Source organism: Gymnogyps californianus, unplaced genomic scaffold (genome assembly GCF_018139145.2).
Source record: "Gymnogyps californianus isolate 813 unplaced genomic scaffold, ASM1813914v2 HiC_scaffold_80, whole genome shotgun sequence".
In the NCBI taxonomy this organism is placed as follows: domain Eukaryota; kingdom Metazoa; phylum Chordata; class Aves; order Accipitriformes; family Cathartidae; genus Gymnogyps; species Gymnogyps californianus.
This window is the reverse complement of record NW_026114473.1, coordinates 130,022-149,521: the sequence shown is the minus strand read 5'-3', so window position 1 is coordinate 149,521 and position 19,500 is coordinate 130,022. Positions and strand designations below refer to the sequence as shown.

General features: G+C 40.7%; 1 pseudogene; it reads left to right on the top strand.

The window, feature by feature from the left end:
* The first annotated feature begins 2,754 nt into the window (after positions 1-2,754).
* LOC127029120 (cyclin-H-like) lies at positions 2,755-19,500 on the top strand (annotated as a pseudogene).

Below are 19,500 nucleotides of genomic sequence, written 5' to 3'. Positions count from 1 at the left end.
GACTAAAGGACCCCAGCTCATTGCAAGGAGAAGGACAGCCCCCACCCTGAAGAATAAAAGATACCCCTGGACTACCGAGATAATGTCAGCATCCTAGCCCCTCCAACACTTCTGTGAAACCCTCCCATTAGCTGGCATCATAGATAAGTAACTGTAGCAAGACAGATGCCAGGGACGTCTAGATCAAGAAAGAAGCAGATGGATGATGACGCCATAGAATTATAGTTGCTTTCCAAAACAGTAGCATGTGTGTGTTAAGTAGTGATTGGTCAAAACATGTTGTACCTGAACGCTTGAAAGGTATAAGAACCATATGTAAAACTGCATTATTTGGTGTGCCCCAATTTGAATGGGACACCTCATGCACAAGAATAAAAGAATTACTCTTGTAATTCTATACTTTGTGTCCTAGCCTCTCTCCTCAGTCGGCATGTGCCAGTTGCGAAATTTTCGTGACAGTCCATAGAAGACAGTTAAGGGCAGTTGACACAATGAAATTGAAGTAGACATTTTGCCTTTGCCAGCACTATATTTCATGGCTTCTAGCTTTCCATGTCAGACATAGCTTTCATGCAGGGCAACAAACCCTCTTGCTACATGAATGTTCACAAGAAAAAAAATAGTTTTCCTTTCCCAAGTTTCCTATAACTTAAAATATTCCATGACATGCTCACTCTAGGCCAGATCCTGATTTCCTTACTCATAAAAGCTAGTATTTTATTCCATGAAAAGATCCAATAAACAGATTAATGGTGGTGTTCTGCAACTAAAAGCAGTGTCCCTAACTACAAGAAGTATCTGAATCTAGTTATTCTCATGTATTTGGCTCTGTTCTCTGTTGGTTGTTTTTTTCCCATGTCTCCTCTTTTCTCCCATTACCTTTCAACATATATATAAAAAATACTGTGAAAAGGCTGAAGTACTATTTCTTCACATCTTAAGCCTTTTTTTTCCTTATCATCTCTCTGTCCTTTTCAGCATACATATTACTATTACTTTGTACTATTTTTTGTTTTCTCTTCCCTTCTTTTGATTTCACTTTTTCATTCTGCAGCTTTGCTGCAGAAAATGTGCATTGAAAGTTTTTAGGGTAGGTATTTTAGATATTTTACATAGCTGACAACCCTCAAATCTTCAGCTTTTTGGAACACATACATGCACTGCCTCACAAAATAAAATAAGTATTAGTGAATAAAGTCTTGCTTCAGTTTTGAAAGAACAATGTCTCACTATCACTTATAATATAGTTGAGAATCTTCTGCCAATGTGTGCATATATTCAAATGGTCTTCAGCTTGCAAGGGTAGCTGGATCAAATGTAATTACCCTTGGATCATCCAGTTTTTGTCTGTGGATCATATGGCACATTTAGGACTAGCCTGTACTAGCATTTTACCTCTGAATGATAGCCAGAACCTTTCTTGTCTCCTAAACTGATATTTTCAATGTTTTTTTTGAATAGTTATTATATTCAGCATCCATTATCAGAGCCAAGACAAAATTTCCAAATTCCTGGAGCACAAAGCTGTCAGATTTTATTGTAAAAATACATGAAAGTCTCATTGTCCTCTTTATCCAGAACCCCTTTTCCAGGCCCTTAGTCAGCTCCCTGACTGGATCAGATAATTGCAGTTGTATTTTCCATTCACTCAAGCAAAGAAATCCAGTACAGCACTATCAGGAGTTCAAGGCTGGGAGTAATAACCAATTCACAGGTTCCTTGCTGGTAGACCAGGTCACTGACAGAAATTGGAGGACAAGGAACACAAGCTTAGAGCATCTTCCTTTCACCCTTGTGGAAGAGCAGCCATTTAGACATTCACATCTGATACGGAGCTGGCCTCCCTGATCTGTCCAGGCTCAAGCATAACCATTTTTTTGTTAGACACCTTGACCTTTGCACTGCAGTCAGAGAAATAAAGTTGTCAAAATAAGCTGTTAATTCAAGCTCTTGGTCACAAGTGTGGAAATACAGAAAAGAATAACATCCCTTAAGCTATGATTTACAGATCCAGGAATTTAAGCTGTCACATGGGAAATCCCATATTACACAGGGCTCCTAGCAACCCAGTGTTCACACCATCCACCCCTCCAGACTTCCCTTCGCCACTGCATTCTCCAGTGAGACAGCACCAAGAGCCTGCAACCCTTCCTCCTTAGCTGCAACAACCAAGAAAGCTGGGGCATGTCTGCCCTTCAATGATATCTGCAGCAAACGGCTGTTTTGACTCCTATGGCCAAAATTCTGCTCAGAGCAATAAATCCAAGTCAAACTCTGTCTAATTAATCATCTTCTAATTGCCTCCACAAAAACCACACAGACCCAGCTAATGGTTTTCATCGAGTCACACACCCCCACCCCCAATTCACAGACACACTGTCAGATTCCAACAACGGCCTACACCTGCCCACCTAACCACCACACCAACCACCCACCCAGCAAAAGCAGGAGCGCCATATAGCCATCACTGCCTCACGCGCCTTCGCTAGTAACTACAACTTCTGACATACCCCACTCCTCCCATGAGGAAGCATGGCCTGGTGGGAAAGGCAGGTCAGCATGATCACGTGGCAGCGCCACGGGGGCTAGGTTGGCAGGTGCGGCACAGTGCATGCTGGGGCATCCACTGGGCTCACAGAGGAGAGCGGGAAGTGCGGTGCATGCTGGGAGCTGTAGTGGGTGTGGAGTGGCATGGCGGCATGGCACACGCGGTGTGTCTGCTTGGGCATGAGGAGGTCATAAAGCATGTAAGGGATGGGGGCACAGGCTGTTGGCAATGTTGGGGATTGCTATGTATCACAGCAGCACCGGTACTGGGTCCTCCACAGCAAGGAGGAGCTGGCGTTCTGCTGGGCTGACGTCAATCGCAAGTTCCATGGCAAAGCGGTGATGGACGGAAAGGTGGGGGAGGGGAGGGGGCGCTGAGCTGAGAGTCTACCACTCCTGCTGGCCTCACTGGAGTCAGGGTGATAGCCTCTCTGTGCTGCCCAGCAGGGGTGCATCTCCTTGCACCTCTGAGCACGAGCCAAAGGTGAGGAAGAAAGATGACCCCAAGGTGGACAGGTAGTGCCTGTGTGCAACTCTTGAGTCAAAATCAACTTTGTTTCCCAAAGATTCACCAGGTGGACCATTTCCTTCTTAACCTGCATGAGGAGCTGACAGTATGCAAATACTATGAAAAAAGGTTACTGGACTTCTGTGCTGTCTTGAAGCTTGCAATGCCTAGATCTGTTGTAGTAAACAACAAGATTTTTTTCTCAAGATTTTCCCCTCTTCCTTCTCCTGACTCTGCCTTCTGAGAGAAACATGCTTCCCTTAACGATGCTTCAGACACTTCTGTCAAGAGGTGGTCGTTTGAGATATTGCTGCTTCTTCAAGTATGATTTTGATGTGCTTACAATGAGAAGCTTCTGCATCATGATGACTAACAAAACTACAAGCTTTGTCCCCTCTGTATCTCTTGTTCCTTTGCTTGCTACTTGTTTGTCTTATTTCTGAAAGCACAGACATTCTTTAAGTTTTTCATCCTCCAGTGTTGCAGATTGTGTTTTAGACTGCTTTTTCTCTCCTGTCTTCTGGGCAGTGCAACAGTTTTAAAAGCAGAGAATGATTTCTCAACTTCATCTGTTACTTGTGGCTGTTAGGCTTGCAGGGATGAGTTTTAACCTCTTTCTTCTCTCTTCCCTAAGCAAAGAGTAGAAATGAACCTAAAGATGTATGGATTGATGTTATAATAAACAATCTCATTGTTGCTGAAGGAGTCAGTTCCATATTTGGGCTGCCTTTTCCAGTAGCTTCTCTTGCATCAGCACTGGTGCTTGTCTGACCTCAAAGTAAGCTGGTTCAAGCACCTATACTGGCAGTAAACTAACCTACAAGAAAAAGAAGAACTCTTAACTGACTCTTTTTGAAGGCAGAATAGTGCATTTCAAGAGAGAGAGTAGATACTTACGACTGAAGCAGGGAATCAAATTGTTTCGCTTGTCAACTAGTCATTAAGAACTGTGTGTGGTGGGTTGACCCCTGGCTGGATGCCAGGTGCCCACCAAAGCCACTCTATCACTCCCCTCCTAAGCTGGACAGGGGAGAGAAAATCTAATGAAAGGCTTGTGGGTTGACATAAGGACAGGGAGATCACTCAGCACTGGAGTGATCAGAGCCCGCACTGGAGCAGGCTCCTGGCAGGACCTGTGGACCCGTGGAGAGAAAGGAGCCCACGCTGGAGCCGGTTTGCTGGCAGGACTTGTGGCCCCATGGGGGACCCACACTGGAGCAGTCTGTTCCTGAAGGACTGCACCCCACGGAAGGGACCCATGCTGGAGCAGTTCGTGAAGAACTGTAGCCCGTGGGAAGGACCCATGCTGGAGCAGTGTATTGGGTTTGCGTGGCAAGGTTTTGGTGGCGGGGGGGCTACAGGGGTGGCTTCTGTGAGAAGCTGCCAGAAGCTGCCCCTATGTCCGATAAAGTTAATGCCAGCGGGTTCCAAGACGGACCCGCCGCTAGCCAAGGCCGAGCCAATCAGCGACAGTGGTAGTGCCTCTGTGATAACATATTTAAGAAAGGCAAAAGAAGTTACAGGGGAGTGGCAGTTGCAGCCAGAGAGAGCGGAGCGAGAAGATGTGAGAGGAACAACTCCGCAAGACACCAAGGTCAGTGAAGAAGGAGGGGGAGGAGGTGCTCCAGGCGCCAGAGCAGAGATTCCCCTGCAGCCTGTGGTGAAGACCATGGTGAGGCAGGCTGTCCCCCTGCAGCCCATGGAGGTCCACGGTGGAGCAGATATCCACCTGCAGCCCATGGAGGACCCCACGCCGGAGCAGGGGGATGCCCGAAGGACGCTGTGACCCTGTGGGAAGCCCGCGCTGGAGCAGGCTCCTGGCAGGACCTGCGGACCCGTGGCCCCATGGAGAGAGGAGCCCAGGCTGGAGCAGGTTTGCTGGCAGGACTTGTGACCCCGCGGGGGACCCATGCTGGAGCAGTCTGTTCCTGAAGGACTGCACCCTGTGGATGGGACCCATGCTGGAGCAGTTTGTGAAGAACTGCAGCCCATGGGAAGGACTCATGTTGGAGAAGTTCGTGAAGGACTGTCTCCCATGGGAGGGACCCCACGCTGGAGCAGGGGAAGAGTGTGAGTCCTCCTCCCCGTGAGGAGGAAGGAGCGGCAGAGACAACGTGTGATGAACTGACCCAAACCCCCATTCCCTGTCCCCCTGCGCTGCTCGGGGGGGGGAGGAGGTAGAGAAAATAAGGAGTAAAGTTAAGCCTGGGAAGAAGGGAGGGGTGGGAGGAAGGTGTTTTAAGCTTTGGTTTTATTTCTCATTATCCTGCTCTGATTTGACTAGCAATAAATTAAACTAATTTTTCCCCAAGTCGAGTCTGTTTTGCCCGTGACGGTAATTGGTGAGTGATCTCCCTGTCCTTATCTCGACCTATGAGCCTTTCGTTTTATTTTCTCTCCCCTGTCCAGTTGAGGAGGGGGAGTGACAGAGCGGCTTTGGTGGGCACCTGGCATCCGGCCGGGGTCAACCCACCACAGCATGTCTTCTGAACATCTTTTTGAAACATAGCAGTAGGCTTCCATTACATGCTGTATAGAGACTGACATTATATTTGAGAAGTAGCCACCTTAGAGTATGCATACTGGATCAGACTCCTCAAGTAATGTTTTTGGAGTATAGCTGGTTTCATGTTGATGGGGTTCAGATCAGCTTGGAAATTTGGCATTGGCAGACTGAAATATTTTCAGATACAGAGAGAAGTGCGAATGTTAAACACGCTGGGAAATATGCTGATTAAAAAGTCTTTGGATAGGACTAGTCAAAACTTTCAAGATATTTTTTTCAGTCTTTGGTTCTTAAATTTCATTTAAACGTCAGATTTTTCTCATGGACATAATCTTAATCTTTTTGTACGTCGTCTTCCTAAATATATGTCTAAACATGGAGGAGGACAAGATAAACGAAGTGCCGTTTTTGTGAGGTTCTTACAGGAATAAATGTATTAAGACTTTGAAGTACTTAATGACATGGCAGTGTGTGCTTGTGTTTGTAGCCTTAGTGTATCTTGTATGTCGTTAGTGTATATTTGAACTTGCTTGTTCTGTTTTATGATTTTCTTAATCCTTTTTTACTTCTGTACTTACTTTTCCCTCCTCCCCTTTTTTTTTTAATATATTTTATTTAGGGAACAGGTTGTATGTATTTCAAATGCTTTTATCTTAGTAAGTCAATGATGGAGTATCATCCTTGGATAATAATGTGAGTTATCAACACATCTTGAGTTATTGTATGGAGCAGAACATTAGAGGTAAATTCTTTATACTTATAAAAGCTTGAAGAAATGAGAAAGGAAATCTGAGAGTTTAAATACAAGTAAAGACAAGTATGGTCACTTTCCATTTCCATTTGGAAGAGTTTATTGTGTTCTAAACATGGTGTTTTGAAGTCATACATTTTCTGAACAGAATTTTTGATAACAAGATGGATGCTGCAGTTATCAATTCTTTGTTGTTTTTTTTATTTTGTTTTTTTTCCTGCCCTCCTCAAGGCTAATGTGTGCTTTTTGGCATGTAAAGTAGATGAATTTAATATGCAGTTTGCTGGTAACTCTCAAGAAAGCCCTCTCGGGCAGGAAAAAATTTCTTGAACAGATATTGGTATACGAACTACTACTTATTCGGCAACTGAACTTGCATCTTATTGTGCACAATTCATACGGGCCATTTGAGGGGTTTCTAATTGATCTGAAGGTAATATTGTTTTATATGCTACATACTTTATACGCTAATGTAATACAAACCTCATGGGTTGTATTAGAAAACTTGATTTCCTTTTGTGTCTGTGCTATGAAAAGATCTAGATTCTGAAGTGATAAATAGGCAAATATCTGAAAGGAAATCTGTTTTGTTGTGGTCTTTAAGCATTTTAGGTTATTTTTGGACTAAGAAGGCCTGCTACTTTTGCTTCACAAAACACTTCTGAATTGTGTGTTCTGAACTCGTGAAGCAGAGGATCCAGGAACAGCTACTTCCATTCATAATGTGAGAAATGTGAATGTGATTCGTGTGAGTAAAAACAGAATAGAAGAGGGAGGATTGGTTCATGTAGATATGAAGACATAGTTGAGTGAAAGCACCATTGTTTTAATGCAACTGCGGACCCTGAGGGGGAAGATTGTGTAATCGCAAACTGCAGAAGTTCCTTTATCTATGGGGTTGTAAGTTTCTAAGTGGTACAAGCTTAAAACCGGTTGGGGGATGATTGATTACCAGAAGGAATGACAGAAGACACGCGCTGCACGAGATAAGAAGGCGAAGAGTTCAACCTTAAAAATCTGTATAAAGGTCGCTGAGGAAGACTCTTACTTCATCCCAAGACCCCCGCCCAAGACCACCAAGAGGCAGTGCGCATGCGAAAGGGACTTGCAAAACTCATTTTAATACGAAGCGAAGGACAATTTGCATATCGCATCACCCTGTTAAATATGTAAGAGTATAGGCTATAAACGCTATATGCTGCTGTCTGTAGGTGTGCGTGTTGGTAGAGCCCAGGCTCCCCGTGCACCCAGCGCTGTTTGCTTGCCTTTATTCGCTAATAAACCAAGTTCCTGTTAACGTATTATTTCGGGACTCGGTCATTTATCACAATTTGGGGGCTCGTCCGGGATGGTCTTGGTTCCTGAATTCTGACTTGATCTAGGAGGGGCGCCCCACCGTTTGGTGGCTCCTGTTCGGGTCGGGTCGGGACCAACGCCATCCTGAACCTGAATAGAGGCAAGCAAAGAATTCGATTTTTGGAGCTCCCTTGCCGGTTGCGGCAGTTGATTTTGCCCGTAATTCTGCGCGCGAAGACCCGAACGAAGACAACGGAGTCGTGAGTATTAAAGGCGTATACCGTTCAGTTGGGTGGGATTCGGTTGCCTGTGTGTGAAGAGTGTGATTGAGATGGAACGTAGTTCCGAAGCGAGTGCAGAGGTCTTCTAACCGTGGTTCCAATCTCCCGCGAGGGACTTGGCCGGTGAAGGACCGAAGCGATTCCTATAGGATTCGTGGGTGGGTGATAGGTCCTAAGCCCCCTGCAAGACACTCTTGTTAAGGTAACCAAGGGCTGTAGGAATTGCCACGGTAAAATTCCTAGATGGGCCAAATAAAATCTAAGACTCAGGACCAGAAGAAAGGGAGCAAATTACCAGACATACCACTAGAAAGTCCATTCGGGATAATGATTAGAAATTGGAATAATAGGGGCCCCAGAAAAGGAAAAAGTAAATTAAAAATGGTTCAATATTGTATGGTAGAGTGGCTGAAGGAGCCTTTAAAACCACATGTTTTTTGGCCTGTTTTTGGATCTTTTGAGGACTGGGTCTGCCAAGCCTTAAATATATATGTTAATATAAAGGAACCTTTTAGTCAAGAGGAAAGTGATTATGCAGGATTATGGATTAGGACTTCACGTCCTTTTCCCGCCTCGATACTTGCATTAAAGGCAGATGAAAAGCCTGAGGAGGAAGAAAAAGAGAAAGAAAAAGGAAAAAATAATGATGAATGGGAGCCGCTAGATAACATACCACCACCGTATAATCCACCCCCGGCAGCTCCGCACCCAGTGATGGTGCCGCCCCCTCCTCTGGCGCCGACAGCTCCCAGATCGGATCTGCCACCAGCTGCATGTATACGAAGTAGAACTGCTGCTCCTGAAGGAACTGTTTTATACCCCCTAAGGGAAGTACCCCTTGGAGGAAATCAGGGAGGCATTGGATTTGTAGCTGTACCACTAAGTACTACAGATATGAGAAACTTCAAAAAGGAAATGGGGACTTTATTAGATGATCCTCTAGGAGTGGCCGAAAAACTAGATCAATTCCTAAGTCCTAATACCTATACCTGGGAAGAAATGCAGTCCATTTTAGGGATTTTATTTACTACTGAGGAAAAAGGAATGATCAGACAGGCTGGAATGAGAATTTGGGAAAGACAGAATCAGGCAGGACCCCCGGCGGACCAGAAATGGCCAAACGTGGATCCTCACTGGGATCATCAACAACCCCAGGGGAGAAAACAACAATTGAGGTGGACCGTGCTACCACAGGGGTTTACAGAATCACCTAATCTGTTTGGACAAACATTAGAAACAATTTTACAAGATTTCACTATACCCAGGGAGGTAAAGTTATTACAATATGTAGATGACCTATTGATAGCAGGGGAAACTGAGGAAGAAACCCAAAAGGCTACTATTGAACTATTAAATTTCCTGGGAGAAAAGGGTTTAAAGGTGTCCCGGTCAAAATTGCAATTTACAGAACAAGAAGTGAGATATTTAGGGCATTGGTTAAGTAAAGGAAAAAAAGAAATGAGACCCTGACAGAATATCTGGGATTTTAGCCCTGAGACCCCCAAAAACTAAAAAGGAAATAAGACAAGTATTGGGATTATTAGGGTATTGCAGACCATGGCTTGAAGGCTATAGTGAAAAGGTAAAATTTCTATATGAGAAATTGACTAATAACCAGTTTAAGTGGTATGTGGAAGATGAGAAAAAGTTTGAAGAAATTAAAAGGACACTTGTGGAAGCACCTGTGTTGAGCCTTCCAGAGTTGGAAAAACCTTTTTATCTATTTGTAAATACATCCAATCAAACAGCATATGGAGTTCTCACTCAAGACTGGGCAGGGATTAAAAAGCCTGTAGGATACTTGTCTAAATTACTTGATCCAGTAAGTAGAGGATGGCCTGCTTGTCTCCAGGCCTTGGTTGCTACAGCACTATTAATAGAAGAAGCTAGGAAAATTACTTTTAGCGCCCCTTTGAAGGTATTTACCTCACACAATGTTAGGGGAGTTCTCCAACAAAAAGCTGAAAAATGGCTAACAGATAGCAGAATTTTAAAGTATGAGACCATATTGATTAACTCTCCAGATTTAGAGCTAAAAGTTACTTCTGCTCAAAGTCCAGCACAATTTTTGTTCGGAGAACCGTCAGAAAAGTTACAACATGATTGCTTAGAAGTAATCGAAGTTCAAACTAAAGTGAGACCGGATTTAAAGGAAACTGAACTAAGAAAAGGAGAAAAATTGTTTGTAGATGGATCTTCCCGAATAGTTGAAGGGAAAAGAAAATCAGGGTATGCAATAATAAATAAAGATTTAGAGATTGTGGAATCAGGACCTTTAAGTCCAGCATGGTCAGCTCAAGCTTGTGAGTTATATGCTCTATACAGAGCTTTAGAATTATTAAAGGGAAAAAGCGGAACAATATTCACGGACTCTAAATATGCATTTGGAGTGGTCCACACTTTTGGAAAAATATGGGAAGAAAGAGGCCTAATTAATACTCAAGGGAAGAATCTAATACATCAAGAATTAATAATAAAAATTTTAAAAATGTTAAGGGAACCAAAAGAGATAGCAGTAGTACATATAAGAGGACATCAAAAAGGGTTAGATTATCAGACTAGGGGAAACAATCTCGCAGATAAAGAAGCCCAGGAGGCAGCTTTAAGGGCTCCGATTGTTCGGGTTAATATAATACAAACAAAACAAAAAAAAGATACAAGTAAGGAGGAACGAGAAAGGGAAAAAAAGTATACCCCTGAGGAAATAACCAGACTTGAGAAAATAGGGGCAAAATTCGAACAAGGAAAATAGACACTGCCCGATGGCAGAGAAATGTTGCCAAAGGCTTATGCTAGACAGATTTTGGAGCGTTTACATGTACAAACACATTGGGGTACAAGAGCATTAAGTGATCATTTTCTTAAACAATTTGGCTGTATTGGAATCTTTGAAATAGCTAAACAGATTACACAAGGTTGCTTGACTTGTCAGAAAGTAAACAAGAAAGTGTTCCGACAAGTGGCAGCAGGGGGAAGAAGAACAGCTTATAGACCTTTTGAGAGAATACAAGTTGATTTTACTAAACTCCCTAAAGTCAGAAGGTTGAAATATCTATTGGTAATAGTAAACCATTTAACACAATGGGTAGAAGCCTACCCTGTGACACGAGCTACAGCACAAATGGTAGTGAAAATTTTATTAGAACACTTAATACCTAGATATGAGATAATCCAGTACATTGATTCTGACCAAGGCACTCATTTTACTTCTAAAATAATAAAGCTGTTATGTCAATCCTTAGGTATCAGGTGGGAATACCACACCCCATGGCATCCACAAAGCTCGGGAAAAGTAGAGAGAATGAATCAAACAATAAAACAACAACTGGCCAAGTTAATGATTGAAACACAGATGCCTTGGACAAAATGTCTATCATTGGCACTTCTAAATATAAGAACAAAACCCCATAGTGAGACTGGATCACCCTATGAAATGCTATATGGCATGCCCTACTCTCAGGGGATGCCACTTGGAAATAATATAGTAGAAGATCATGATGTTCAGAAATATATAATTATTTTGGGAAAAAAGGTTGAAAAAATTAAGAAAAATAGGAATGTTAGCTCAAACACCACCCCTGGGATTTGCAATCCATCAGTTGAAGCCTAGGGACAGGGTGTTGATAAAAACATGGAAAGAAGAAACTTTATCCCCTCTTTGGGAGGGACCTTATCTTGTTTTGTTAACCACAAATACCGCTGTCCGAACTGCGGAAAAAGGGTGGACCCACGTATCGCGAGTCAAGGGTCCAATAAAGGAGTGGAAGGTAACATCAGAGCCAGGAGAGACTAAGCTAATCATAAGACGAACCTGAAGATCCGGACAACGAAAAGAAGACTGGACCTATGGACAGCTTCCTTTAAACCAGGCAAACTCTGTCTGGATTAATTTATGTCAATTGAAGTTAAAGTCTTTATACATGGTTCCAAATACCACGGGGATGTAAGGTGAAACAGGTATACTTTATTCCTTGGAGGGAAGAAAGAATACCTCAACTAACAGGGGGAGCAGGCTGTTATAAAATCACGGGAGTCCCAAAAATTTTTCCCTTGGCCTGTGATTTAGAAAAGAAATCCTGGGATTTCCTAGATCAATAATCCCACCTGAAATCCCATGCATTGAACACCTTGATTTGGGTCACCTATGTTGGATAGTCTGTAGATGCTGGAATTGTAACCGAAAATGGTCTTGTGTATCGTTTAACAAACAACCATACTGCAAAAAGTGCAGAAACCCTAATTCACTCCCTACAAGGGAACAAATAAGACAAGTCGAAATTCTTAAACTGTTTTGCGGCTGGGAATTGCTTTTACCTGAAACATGGGAAGTATTTGAGAACGATTGGTATCGGGTTTTGGCCAAGTGTGCTAAAGAATTTGCATGGAAGAGGGCCTAGCGAAAATATTAAATAACAGAATAAGAGCAGGGTCAATCTCTAAATTATAAATCAAAAATTAAACTAACTATTGGAACATAGCATACAAGTGACTAAAGGGTTTGAGAAGCCCCAACTTTGGTCTCAAAGTAATCTAAAGGAGTCACCCGATACTAAAAGGAAAGAGGGCAAGACCAGAGTGGGAACCAGTATTGCGGCTGTAGAAGTCTGCCAAGGGCTGCAACCCCTTTGGGCTGTGACTGCCGAATACTATGGCCCTGTCCGGACCTCTTTTGATTATACTTGGGGTAAACTCCTTAACTTTGGCTACGACAGATAACTGCAGTCTATGTGTGACGACCACTAGGAGGGGAAAAATAAGCTCCCAAACCTTGGTTTATCACACTATCTATGACTGCAAAGGCAAAAAAAAATGGGAACTGTATTCATAATTCGACCCAGTATGCCCTATGTAACGAAGGAAATAGAACTGTATGCTATGATCCCACAGAACTCCCTTATCAATATTGGGTAGAAATAAAAACAAATTCAGAGGAAAGTAGATTAATTGGAACAAGTGAAGTTATAACCGATTTAAGTACTCCGGTTTCAATAGTTTTTGATGCATGTGACGTTATAGATGATGATCTAGATACTAATTGTGGAAGTTTAGAATGGAGACGATATTACAGTAATCAACCAAAATATATTTGCCCAGGTGCACATCAATGTCAAATAAATCCTGATTATATACCAAGTCAAACAGCCAGGTACCAATCGTCACATCTATGTGGAAGGAGGGACTGGTCTTGCGTATGTTGGGATACTACAGGTTGGGGATATGATTATCACCGTAAGGATCTAAAAGCTTTAATAACGAGGATAGAAACAGGAAGTAATTGCACAACTCGTACCTGTAATCCGGTAAATTTAACCCTTATAAATTTGAAAGATTGGAAGCAGAAACAGGTAACCAAAATTGGACTTAAGATATATGGACCTGGAGAAGATCCAGGTGTAGTCATTAAAATTAAAATTAAAGAAAAGACAAAAGAATCAGTACAACACAGATTATTATTTAACTCATTCTACCATGAAATGGAGACAGGAATGAAATATGAAATCCCCACAGTAGCTAAAAATCTATTTGTAAATCTTGCTGAAAACATTGCGAAGTCATTAAGTGTAACTAACTGTTATGTTTGTGGTGAAACAAATCAAGGTGAACGATGGCCATGGGAAGCTATGGAGAGCAACATAAATGATTCCCAAGTATAGAACACAACGGGAACAGGTAACAGGAAACAACGATGGGTACTCCAAACGAGTATAATCGGAAGGAGTTGTTGGCAAAACCTAAAAAAAAAAAAAAAAGGAAAACAAGTAGGTCACTTGGAATGTGAAGGAGGTTACCTATGGAATGAAACAACGAATAACTGAGATAAGTGGGGAAGCCCACTGAAAATAAATGATCAATTTACGAATTGGACTAGTGGGCGAGACATATCGAATGGTTGGCCAACCCCTGAAGGACATTATTGGATTTGTGGCAAACTAGCTTATGCATATTTGCCAAAGAATTGGACAGGATCATATGTATTAGGAACTATAAGACCTAGTTTTTTCCTGTTACCCATAAGCCGAAGAGAACGATTGGGAGTCCGAGTGTACGCTGAAACGGATGAGTTAAGGAGAAGGCGGCAAAAAAAGAAATCTACAAATAGGGAATTGGGCGGACAATGAATGGCCACCCGAAAGAATAATTGCCTACTATGGTCCTGCTACATGGGCGGAAGACGGGTCTTGGGGTTATAGAACTCCAATATATATATGCTTAATAGAATTATAAAATTACAAACTGTAGTAAAAATAGTTGTAAACAAGACTGGAGATGCATTAGGACTAATTGCAAAACAAAATACAAAAATGAGAACCGCTTTATATCAAAACCGCTTAGCTTTAGATTATTTGTTAGCACAGGAAAGAGGTGTGTGTGGAAAATTTAACCTCAGTAATTACTGTTTAGAAATTGATGATAAAAGGAAAGCTGTAAACGAACTTATAAGGGAAATGAAAAAATTGCACATGTCCCAGTTCAAACATGGAACAGGATAAATTTAGAAGGAATGTGGGGAAACCTCTTCAACAATGATTGGCTCACCAAGATTGGAATAATAGTTTTGGGCATATTTGGCGGATTATTGATTATCCCGTGTTTAATACCGTGTTTTATTAGATTAATACACTCAATTATACAAAGAATACAAATATTGGCTGTGCCTATTGATCCCAAGGAAGGAAAAGGGAAAACACATTCCCTAATGATAGTCAAAACAAAGGAAGATCCAGAGTTAATTCTAATAAAACAGGTATTAACAAGATTAGAAACCAAAACACAAATCAATGCAATCGAAAAGAAAATGGGGGATTGTGAGAAATGTGAATGTGATTCGTGTGAGTAAAAACAGAATAGAAGAGGGAGGATTGGTTCATGTAGATATGAAGACATAGTTGAGTGAAAGCACCATTGTTTTAATGCAACTGCGGACCCTGAGGGGGAAGATTGTGTAATCGCAAACTGCAGAAGTTCCTTTATCTATGGGGTTGTAAGTTTCTAAGTGGTACAAGCTTAAAACCGGTTGGGGGATGATTGATTACCAGAAGGAATGACAGAAGACACGCGCTGCACGAGATAAGAAGGCGAAGAGTTCAACCTTAAAAATCTGTATAAAGGTCGCTGAGGAAGACTCTTACTTCATCCCAAGACCCCCGCCCAAGACCACCAAGAGGCAGTGCGCATGCGAAAGGGACTTGCAAAACTCATTTTAATACGAAGCGAAGGACAATTTGCATATCGCATCACCCTGTTAAATATGTAAGAGTATAGGCTATAAACGCTATATGCTGCTGTCTGTAGGTGTGCGTGTTGGTAGAGCCCAGGCTCCCCGCGCACCCAGCGCTGTTTGCTTGCCTTTATTCGCTAATAAACCAAGTTCCTGTTAACGTATTATTTCGGGACTCGGTCATTTATCACAATAAATACTTATTTTATAGACTTGTTATCCAATGCTGGAGAATCATGAAGTTGTGAGGAAAGCAGCTGATTACTTTCTCAGTTGAGTAGCTCTGGCAGATGCATATCTGCTCTTTACTCCCTCACAGATAGCTCTGATAGATCTCACTGCCTTATTATCTAGTGCTTCAGGAGGGGAAATTAATTTGGAAAGGTGGTCTTTTCTTTTTCTTTATAGGTATGCTTTAAGCACTTTATTTGCTTTATTTGACATTTATTTGACATTCTTAAGTATTAGATGGAAGTATGTATTTACCAATAGTTAACACAGTCTGGTGCATTCTTCAGTATTTTTCAAAACCAAAGCGTTGTTGTATTTTTTCCCTTTTTGGAAAGCAGGAGGTATGTGATTAGTTGATGTCTGGTTTCCATATTTCTTTGAAATTTTTTTGCTTCTTCCAAACTGACTTCTTTACCTTAATTAGAACAGAATAAGATTTTTTTAGACTTCTCTCGAAGATCAGAGTGAAGAAACTGGAAAAACAGTAGGAACTGAGGGTACAAAACACCTAAGTGACAAGAGTCACTTAGATCCTTTTTTAACAATAATATATTTAAAATTTCAGAGTCAAATGGAATTGCTCTTAACTGACAGCAACTAGACATGCAGAAACTGTAACTGCTGTATTTGGCTGGTATAGCTGTTTTGATTTCCATGGGATAATGAGAAAGTGCTGGTTTAAATCAGTCTTCTTGCCTTTCTGTGGTCTATCAACTGGTATTTGCAAAGGCCTTTTTGATATTATTGCTGAAGTGTGTGTGTGGGGGGTTGTTGTTTTTTTGGTTTTTTTATTTGGGGTTTTTTTTCCCCCTCCAGAAATGCAACTGATGTAGCTACTTGTTAGGAAGGAGTAAAAAGCATTTTTCTTAAAAGACTGAGTCAGTGTGGGAATGTCCTGTTCTGTGTTCACTGTCCTCTCAGAATAGCATGAAAACATTCGGGTACTTATAACTTGTTGCTCTCATTCCTGAATTTATAGTCTATACTACTTAAGCAAGCTTTTCTGAACTGTGGCATATGAAAAGAGCTAGAATAAGTTGTAAACAGTGTGTGAATCAAGGTATGTAAACTTCATCTTCTCATATTCATGAAAAACTAAATTGTTGTCACCTGTCTATACCACACAATTGCGATAACCTAGTCACTCATTGTTTCAAATGAGTTTGTGAGATGCTGGATGCGAGAGAAGCTAATGCTGCAGCTCAGATCTTAAGGGCCTGTGGGTGTGTGCACCTGTGGATATGGAACAGGGGTGGGATGGAATGTGGAAGGTTTGAAAATCTGTTACTCCTGCAAGGTCAATAATGTGTAGGACAGTCTTGAAAAAGTTACAGCTTCAGAAAAAACAAGTGCCATTGTGCTCTAGAGAATAGGTGGCTCCAAATCAGTCTTCAGTTATGCTACCAGCAATAGGTTAAATAATACTTTTGCTTAAATTTGAGCTCTACAAGAGCAGTGATACTAACAAAGCAGCTATCAGCTCACAGTAATTATCTTTGTGGTGGCCAATGCTTCAGACTGGGAGCTGCAACTGATATAGCTGTGTACATCTATATATTGGCTATTTTAAGCTAACACAGAATGATATACTTTGGAGTCTTGATTTTTTGTAATTTATCCATAAGTACACGCTTTGCCAAGAAAGGGTAAAACTAGTTGCTTATTGTGGAACTCTGTGAAGATTGCTGCTCACATTTTACCCTGGTGTTGTGTGTGTTTTTTCTGCTTGTTTTTTGTTTTGTTTGTTTTAAGATTTAGAAGTGTAAATGAGAAACTTGATGCTAAAGCTCAAAGTGAAATAAGTAAAATCTGTCTCATCATATTTGTGATGTTTTTACTCTGATGAGGTCATGTACCATAGGTTCATTTGTCTGGCTTACAGCTTAAGTGAAGTTCCTTTTCTTTAACACTATAATGTGTTTAAATAAAACACACATAATGGTGTTCCCCTGGTGTGCTGTGTTAACTTTCTTTTTAAGCTTTTAAGATTTGATTTCGGCAGAGTCAAAACCATGCAGCTACCAAAAGAAGTAGTCCCATCTCACAAGCTTTCCTGTCTGTTGATCTGTCTGAAAACTATTCTTTTGTAGGATTTGCTTTTCCAGCAGTTATACTGTGCAATAGTGTGATCTTAGTGTGACATTTTATACAATCTTAAAACTAAGTTCACTTAACTCAGCAAAGCTTATTTAAAAATATTTAATTTTGCAACATAGGAACTTTGGTTCTTTACATGGTTAAGAAATGCTTTTGTTAAATTGTTACAGAAGAATGCTGAAAGTGACAGGAGATTTGCTTATTATTTTTTTGAATCAGTTTATAGCATTTATGTAACAAGTGTTTTTATTAAGTCTAATCATAAAGCTTTAGCAGGTGTAAATGATAAATAATGCATTTTTTATTAACTAGTGGTAGCTTCCACAAATAACTATATCACACTTTATTTTAAGAACTTAAGATTTATTCTTTCATGTCTCTTTACAGTTATTTATCAGAAAGTCTTATGCTGGAAGAAAACAGAACATAGCCAAGCTACTAGATGGCATGAAATGTAAGTAAACATTGGATTTTGAAATGATAAAACATCTCTAAAGGGAAAAAACTTTTTTTCCAAACAACAGAAGCTTTGAGCAGAAATGTGCTTCAAATAGTTTTCTTCGCTTCAAGGCTAGTATAAGGTAAGTAAAACATGGGCAATAAAATGGAGCACCTAGCAGGTGGAAGCAGGGGGAGAAAACACCGAAATTTAGCTTTGATATAAACAAATAAAAGGAAAAAGACCTGATGCTTATCAGAATGTGTTGTAGTCAATTAAGTGCTAACAACTGTTCAAAAGTGAGAAGTCTATTTTGGGCACTAGATGCTTCTATTGTGTAAGTCTTAAGATGAAATACTTCCTTTCAGTCACTGTGACTTCCAAGTGCAGCTTCTGGCAAAAGCCTGCACATAACTATTTCTACCACCAGAGGGTAACTTTTCTAAGCGAAATGATTAATGTTAAGTGACCTGCCAGGATTTATATCTCACTTCTCTTTTGCAGCTATAAAGATGGTTCAAAAAATTTTAAGTTTTGCAATATCAAGAATGCTAGCACGGTTTTTCTAAAACAATGGGGAATGTAGTGCACTCTGATTATTAAGTTTTTTAATTAAATAAAAAGTCTGGGGTATGAAATTTTCAGTAAGTAATCAGTTTTCTAACGTTCTAAGTGAATGCATACATTTAAAATGGGAGAGCGATAGCATTAAAAATCCAGTCTTTTGACTAAGTTGATTTTAATAGTTCTCTCTCTCTTTTTCTTTCCCCCCTTAAGACTGAGGTACAATGCTGAATGCAAAAAATATCCATGTATTCTAGTGTTTGTTAGCATGGTAATGTGAACTCTGCATTGTTATCATTTCCCTTGAGGAAATCTAGAATCTGGATGCTAACAACTTGTTTCAGTACAGTTCTTTGCACTGAGCTTCTGCTGTATCTTGATGTTATTTAAAATTAATCCTCTGATGTAAGATGACAGTTGTTCTACATATGTAATCTCGGATTCTCTAAAGTTTGAGTGTTATGCGGGATGGGAAGTATTCTAAGCTGAGATTCTGTTTATGAAGCAGTTTGGAGGCAGTGAAGAAGTCAGTACTTTGGACATCTAATTCTTGCTTTGACAAATACAAGGATTTTATTTGGTAAGCTTTCTAATTAAAACTGTTTTGTAGCATGTTGCCTTGTAGCTTCTTGAAGTCTGTTTAAAAATTAGATGTAATGCATTCAAAATCTAACAGAGGTGTGGAATTCATTTAAGACTCCTTAAATTCTGTTTTTTCTCTGTATACTGTCCTGATTTTTTTGGTGAAATATTTCTAGTAGAAGCTGCTCAAAAATATGTACTGTGCTCATTGCTACAGGGAGGGAAGGTAAACTCCTGGTCCAAGCTTAAGTATAAGGGATAAGCAACAACAGTAGACATAATACTGATTGATAGCACCTTGTGTAATCCACAGGGTGGAGCAGAAATTATTTAATTTGCTTAAAGCTGTTGTGTTGCTACTGTGGGCATGAAAAATCTAATAAAGAAATATGAGCTACCAAGGCCTGAAGAGCTTGCTGCTCTAAAACAAATTAGAGAAATGTCACAGCTCAGAGCTTTCACTTAATACAAATCTGTAA